The following is a 7,992-nucleotide window of genomic DNA, read 5'->3' as shown; positions in this document are numbered from 1 at the left end:
AGTGTGCTTCTGTAAGTCACACATGCAGGGTTTCTTAACTTTTATTTCAAAATTATTTTAACTGTAATATTTCACTGGAGTACGTTACCTCAAATCTCCCTTTTATTTATGAGGCACGTTAAAATTTAAATTAAAATTATAAATCATCTCTGTCGGTCCAGAAGTAAATTTATCAGTAGGTGATTAAGGTCCTTTCCCATTATGGCATTTTAGCTGGAACTTAGAGAATGAGAAGGAAGTAGCCAAGAAAAGAGAAGAGAAAGAATGTTCCACCCAAAAGAAGCCACACATTTCTGACATTGGCTTAAGTTTAGACTTCACCCTGATGAGGAGGTATTGGGTGGCTTTGGAATAAGACTTTTGTAAAAAATGTAGTGAAAAGAAAGTTTTGGAAGCGTAAATGGCACTGCTTAATAGTTTAACAATATGTATTTTTTTAATTTATTTTTTGAAGACATAGAGAGACAGCGCAAGCAGGGGAGGGGCAGAGAGAGAGGGAGACAAAGAATCGGAAGCAGGCTCCAGGCTTTGAGCTAGCTGTCAGCACAGAGCCCGACGCGGGACTCAAACCCACGAACTGTGAAATCATGACCTGAGCTGAAGCTGGACCCTTAATCGACTGAGCCACCCAGGCACCCCTGCTTCATAGTTTATCAACAAATAGAAAATAAATCTCTGTTGGTTGAAAATATAGACAATAAGTATTATCTTTAAACACAATAACTGATGTTTTATCACTTTCATTAAAAAAAAAAAAGCATTGGGGAAACCTTACATCCTATGGACAAACTTGACTATCTAGCAAGTTGACTCTCTAAAATATAAAGCATCTAAATTGCAGCACATAGAATATACAACATAGATTTGGGTGTAAGGTGGGGACGTTTTTCCTAAAAGTTGCTATTTTAAACTTGTTAAAAGATCTTGGAAAACTTTATTTGTTTCTGTTTTGCCTTGTTTTGTTTCTTTGTACGTGTGTTTGTATGAACCCAAAGTAGTCATCATCTACTTTGGTTCAACCAAAAATGGCAAATTTGTTAGGCAGACTTCACTAAAACAAACATATGTGAGTGTTCTACCTATATGTCTATTTACTGTCTGTGGCAAGTTGTCTCTGCTTTCTAAGCCAGTCCCCATAATTGTGTGAAATAAATAGTCCTTTACTGCGGATGAATATCCCATCCAGGACGCTCCTAAAGTAAAGACCGCTGTAATCTAATGTTCTATCGTCATTACTGAAAATTAGCTTTATACTGATTACCTGCTGAAACATATTGATATTGATTTGGTAAAACTATTAATGCTTTTAAAAAAGAATCTAACTGTTCTTTTGAATATCTTGTTAATAGTTATGACCAGACACCAACATGTCCAAAAGACTGGGTTTGGTTGTTGGCTCTGTTCCTCAGCGACCTTACATAACTTACTTAAACTTTTGAACCCCAATATTCTCATACTTAAAATGGTGAAATAATAGGGCACCTGGGTGGGTCAGTCAGTTAAGCATCCAACTCCGACTTAGGTCATGATAACTGTGGTTGGTGAGTTCGAACCCTGTGTTAGGCTCTGTGCTGACAGCTCCAAGCCTGGGGCCTGCTTAGGATTCTGTGTCTCCCTCTCTCTCTGCCCTCCCCCGCTCATGCTTTGTCTCCCTCTCTCTCTCCCTCTCTCCCTCTCTCTCTCTCTCTCTCTCTCTCTCAAAAATACATACACATTAAAAAAGATGAAACATGGTGAAATAACAGTACCTACATGAAAGACTTGCCATAAAGATCAAATACAGAATGGGTGGCTCAGTTGGTTAAGTGTCCAACTCTTGATTCTGTCTCTGGTCAGGATCCCAGAGTTATGGGATCAGGCCCCATGTTGGGCTCTGTGCTGAGCATGCAGCCAGCTGAAGATTCTCTTTTCCTCTGCCCCTCCCCTGCTTGTGTGTACACGTGTGCATGTGCTCTTAAAAAAAATAGATTAATATAGAATGTGCAATGACTGGCATGCGATGGTAGATTGGTTTTACTTAATTAATTACTTTGGTTAATTTAATTTTGGGGGTCATTCTTGAATGCATTAAATACTATAGTATTAATGGTATACTATTTAATAGTATATTATACTATAAATACTATGAGTAAATACTCAATAGAGTAATAAGTGTTGCAAAATCATTTGTAATTGCTTCATTTATTTTTTTAAGGTTTTTATTTTAATGCTAGTATAGTTAACATACATTGTTATATTACATCCAGGTATATAATATAGTGATTCAGTAATTCTACACATTACCCAGTGCTCATCAAGATAAATGAACTTTTTTAAAAAATTTTTTTAAATTTATTTTTGATACAGAGAGAGACAGAGCATGAGAGGGGGAGGGGCAGAGAGAAGGAGACACAGAACCGGAAGCAGCTCCAGGCTCTGCGCTGGCTGTCAGCCCACCGACTTGAGCCACCCAGGTGCCCCAAGATAAATGAACTCTTAATCCCCATCACGTCTTTGACCCATCCCCCCACCTCCCCTGTAGTTTGTTCTCTATGGTTAAGACTCTATCTTGGTTTATCTTTCACTCTCTTTTTATTTCCTTGTTCATTTGTTTGTTTCTAAAATTCCACATAAGATGAAATCATATCGTATTTGTCTTTCTCTGACTGACTTATTTTGCTTCGCATTCTTTACAATCTCTAGCTCCATCCATGTTGTTGCACATGGCAAGATTTCATTCTTTTTATGGCTGGGTAGTATTTCATTGTGTGTGTGTGTGTGTGTGTGTGTGTGTGTGCGTGCGTGCGTGTGCGTGTGTTCTTTATCCAGTCATCTATCAACGGACACTTGGGCTGCTTCCTTCATTTGGCTGTTGTAAATAGTGCTGCGTGAAACGTAGATGGGCATATATCTTTTCAAATTAGTGTCTTATTTTCTTTGAGTAATACCCCGTAGTGTGATTACTGGATCATAGGATTGTTCTTTTTTAACTTTGGGGGGACCCTCCATACCATTTTCTATAGTAGCTGCACCAGTTTGCATTCCCACTAACAGTGCGCAGGGGTTCCTTTTTCTCCACCTCCTCACCAATGCTCGTTGATTTTAGCCGTCCTGACAGGTGTGAGATGGTATCTCATTGTACTCTTGATTTGTATTTCCCAGATGATGAGTGATGTTGAGCATCTTTTCATGTGTCTGTTGGCCATCTGGATGTCTTCTTTGGAGAATCGTCTATTGCTATCTCATTTATAATGTGGTAGGGAAGCTAAGACTTACATTTGGAACAATTAGCAAAGCTAAGACCAGAATGTTATCTGATTTCCATGTATCATGTGTAAGTGGTCAAAAAATGAGATAGTATCATTGGAATATCTTAAGAAAGACCTAATTGAAGGAAGTAATGCACATATAACCTATATTAATTTATGATTTGTTGTATTTTTGTAACTCTATATGATAATACTGTATTCTACACACAGAGATTGATACTTGAGTCACTTATTTAAAAAGTGTATTCATGTTAAAAAGTGTGGCAGAAATTATGAGAGCAGTTTAAAATAATGTATTTAGTGGAGCCTATTTTATAATGTAATAGGTGTTCACTTCCCTTACTCACAAATGTTTCTGGAAAAACCACAATATTTGCAAATTAGAGAGTTTGTGGGCATGAGGTACATATCCAAAAATGAAAACATTTTTACTCTTAGCTTGTCAGCCATATGTCCAGGTGGGATAAAGCTGGTGTTCTGAAATACGATGGAAAATATAAAAAGAAATTTGACAGTGTTTTCAGTTTTGAATTTGACTATCCAAGTATCTAGAAAGTTGGGAAATCAGGCCGTGAATATTATTTTAAGTCCTTGAAAATCAGTGCCCCGATATCTGGAGGTTCAGCTGAAATTGTTTATACACATCTTTTTCGTGCTACTAATGAAAATGCTTGAGTGTCTTTTAAAAATAGATCACTGTGGTAAGTTCTGAAGATTGCAGAAACTGCGAGCACAGGGTCTCTTTCCTAGAGAGTTTCTTAATCTCTAGGAAGGTAGAAAATATTCATAATTAAAATTTTTAAATGAGCAACTTTACCTGTAGTAAAAGCTATGTGATTGCCTTGCAAAGGAGGCCCAGACAAAACTACCACTTACATTTTGTTACATAGATAATGACAGTATGCATTGGAAAGGATAGGATCATAAAAATGATGGAGAAAGTTGGTCACTGGAAAATTATATTCCGAGACGTATACTAGGGCCCATCAGCATTTCCTAGTGAATTCTTGTCATTGTGTTTTCAGTGGCTCCGAAGACCTCTCAGGCCCATCCGCCAGACCATGACTGGGTCCTGGCTCGCAGCCAGCCGGAGTTGGTCCAAGCGACTTTATTTATCAGTTTCTGAGATTGGTAAAGTGCATGATTCAGATATTTATTTTCACAATTTCCGGATTCCTGGCCACGGACTCTTAAAACCTTAATGTAAGACAGTAAATTTGGAGCACATTTGTTTCTTCCCGTCCTGTAATTTTGAATGTTCTTTTCAGGAAAAGGAGGAGAACTTAAACTTTCACTTAGAGAAAAAGAATTTCCTCTTGCGGTTTCTCTTGTCCTAATTTTCTTATTTCTTGTGTTATCTTCTCCTTACTCACATCCAACAGGAAGATGTGAGGTAGAGAAAACGTGAGGACAGTCAGGAGAGAATTCACTGGTTCTGATGTCTTCAAATAATAAAATTAGCAGTAAGAGAGAACACTCATGACTTAGATAAAATTTCTTTTTTCTTGTGAGTGATTTTAGGCATAAAGAAGTTAAATTCTGCTTTCACTTTTAAAAATCAAATTTATTATTTAATACATTAAGATAAAATACATTAAAATCCAAAAGGAATTAAGGACAATTGAACATTAGTAATTCTAAAATATTTCTCATGGCACCTGGGTGGCGCAGTCAGTTAAGCATCTGGCTTTGGCTCAGGTCATGATCTCGTGGTTCATGAGTTCGAGCCCCACATTAGGCTCTGTGGCTGACAGCTCAGCTCAGAGCCTGGAACCTGCTTTGGATTCTGTGTCTCCCTCTCTGCCCCTCCCCTTTCACGCTCTGTCTCTCTCTGTCTCTCAGAAATAAATAAACATTAAAATAATTAGAATATTTTTCAATATGACCTAATTTTTAACTGTTTAGACTGGGCTGGAAATATTTAATAAAACTTGTAAATGCTTTAATATATACTTACATGGTAGATAGGTGGTTTTCAAAAACTTATCTCAATTTTATTCTTTTTTTGAGTGTTAATTTATTTTGAGAGAGCGTACATGCCCTTGTGCACGTGAGGGAGGAGAAGAGAGAGAGGGAGAGAGAATCACCAGCTGGTTCCACACTGTCCATGCAGAGCCCAGTGCGGCGTTTGATCGTAACCTGAGCTGAAATCAATTATCGGACACTTAACCGACTGAGCCATCAAGACCCCATCTCAACTTTATAATTATATTGTACTCAATATGTATGGCCTAAATAATTTAATATCAAAAAGGAACATTTATTTCTTTATAAAAAAATTTTTATTCCTGGACCATACATGAGCAATCATTCCAGCCTCATTTGGAAATGTCAGTACTAACATTTACAACAATTAGAGAACTTTGCTAAGGAGAGAAATAACGTTGATCATTTACCACATATTTGGGTGCTATTGAAACAGCAGGCATTTATTTATAAGAGGCAGTTTCCTAAATAAAGTATATTTCACAGTACATTGTTCTTAGCTGACTTTAAAGGAAGTAAATAATATTAAGTATAATTATAACATACTTTCATAGAATAATATATTGATATTTTAATTTAATAGTTACAGGATATTTGTAATTATTTCTTATTAAAAATTTTTAAGGTTTATTTATTTTTGAAGCTCTAGTGAAGGAGAGGCAGAGAGAGGGAGGTACAGAATGCAAAGCAGGCTTTAGGTTCTGAGCTGATAGCACAGAGCCCAGTGCAGGGCTTGAACCAGTGAACCGTGAGATCATGACCTGAGCCGAAGTCGGACGCTTAACTGACTGAGCCACCAGGCTCCTGTAATTATTTTTTAATGCTACTAATGGCAATATGCCTTATATTCTGTAAGTACTTACCTTTGGTTTTACTGTCTTCTATACTTCAACACTTTTCTGATTTTAATAAAATTTCAGTTAGTTAGATTGCTTCACACTTTGGGAAGAATAGTGGCTGAGTTTTATTAAACATGTATGCAGTTATAAAATGCTAGAAAGTGCAAAAGGATATTCCTTGAGTTCTCACTACAGTTGAGCTTCATGCCACTTGTTTTTAAGGAATATAGTATTACAATGAGTTTATTTTAGAATTGAGTAATCTATCACCTCAGAGTAATATAGAGCTTGATATATATGTTTTTTACACTTTCAGTATATTTGAAGCTTAGCTTTTCAATATTGGCTATACATCAAAGGCTTAGCCTTCAAGTTTCACATGAACTATCGCCTACAAGTGCTATATGATTATGTATCTATAAAACAGTCATATAGTGTCTATACCTGTATCTCAGATTATAGTCTGTACAGAAGAATGTTCTTTAGCAGATTATCAGTTTACTTAAAACACCAACAAGAAGTTATATGTGGATGCTTGTTGGGCATTTGAGTACTAGTCAGCAGCGGCCATTACTGGGGCCAAACCTCCACAGAGCACCCTTTTCACCTGTTAATATGAACATGAACCTTCTGCCAGATTCTGAGTCCATGGGTCTGGATGGGGTCTAAGACGTGGCATCTACAAAGCTCTCCCATGATGCTGCTGCAGAGAGTGGGTTGTGGACCACATATTGAGGGGCAGGTTTTAAAACTTGGAATCTTGAAAGATACTATAACATATTTCTTGCTTGTTTTGAAATTTAGCACACTTTGGGGAAAATTGAAACAATGTACCATCATTATATATCAGACGGTTACATATTTTGGGTGCACATAGGAGGTACAATAATGTAGTCTATGATATAGTTTTGAGGAAAAACATGCAAGAAGATGTAGATACTGGGTTATAGTTAGGTAGTTTTGCACAATTGTATAATCTAAGTTTGGGTTTTGCATTTATAATATTAGAGAGTTGCAATAGATTATCTCTAAAGTCCATTATAATTTTAAACAGTTTTTTAAAAAGCTTGTTTATTTACTGAGAGAGAGAGAGAGAGAGAGAGAGAGAGAAAATGAACCCTAAGCAGGGTCCATGTTGTCAGCACAGAGCTCAATGTGGGGCTCGATCTCATGAACCGTGAGATCATGACCTGAGCTGAAATCAAGAGTCTGATGCTTACCGACTGGAGTACCCAGGTGCCCCTGGTTCATTACAAACTTAAAAATCTATCATTCCAGTTGCCTAGACTTTGCAGTCTTAGAACAAAAGAGCATCTCTTCTAAACCTCAGTCTTTCTCTTTTTAAAATTTTCTAAAACGTCTAACAGGATCATTGGGATAGAGTCTCAAAAGTGTTTCTAAAGTTGAATAATAATAATACGTATTTAAAATAGTTAACAAAGCGCCTTACCAATTTTAAGTGCTCAGTGAATATTACTTTTTAGTGATAGCATTGGACAGATTAGACAGATCAAATCCTGGAAGGTGAGGTAGCTCCTCCCAGGACCTGCAGCTTCTACAGATTTGCTGAGTGACACGAAAATAACAAAAGAGCTATGCAAAGCCAGTCATCATCATAGACTGTCACAAAAGGAGAAACAAAGCTTGGCTTTCTCTGTTAAAACTGCTACAGTTCTACCAAAATCAGTCTAATCTCAGTTACCAAGATACTCTATCCTCGGGGCACCTGGGTGGCTCTCAGTCGGTTGAGCGTCCAGCTTCGGCTCAGGTCATGATCTCACGTTCGTGGGTTCGAGCCCTGCATTGGGCTCTGTGCTGACAGCTCAGAGCCTGGAGCCTGCTTCAGATTCTGTGTCTTCCTCTCTCTCTGACCCTTCCCTGTTCCCACTGTCTCTCTCTGTCTCTCAAAAATAAATAAA

This window comes from Suricata suricatta, chromosome 2, assembly GCF_006229205.1.
Source record: "Suricata suricatta isolate VVHF042 chromosome 2, meerkat_22Aug2017_6uvM2_HiC, whole genome shotgun sequence".
Lineage (NCBI taxonomy): Eukaryota > Metazoa > Chordata > Mammalia > Carnivora > Herpestidae > Suricata > Suricata suricatta.
Note: the sequence above shows the minus strand (reverse complement) of the source record.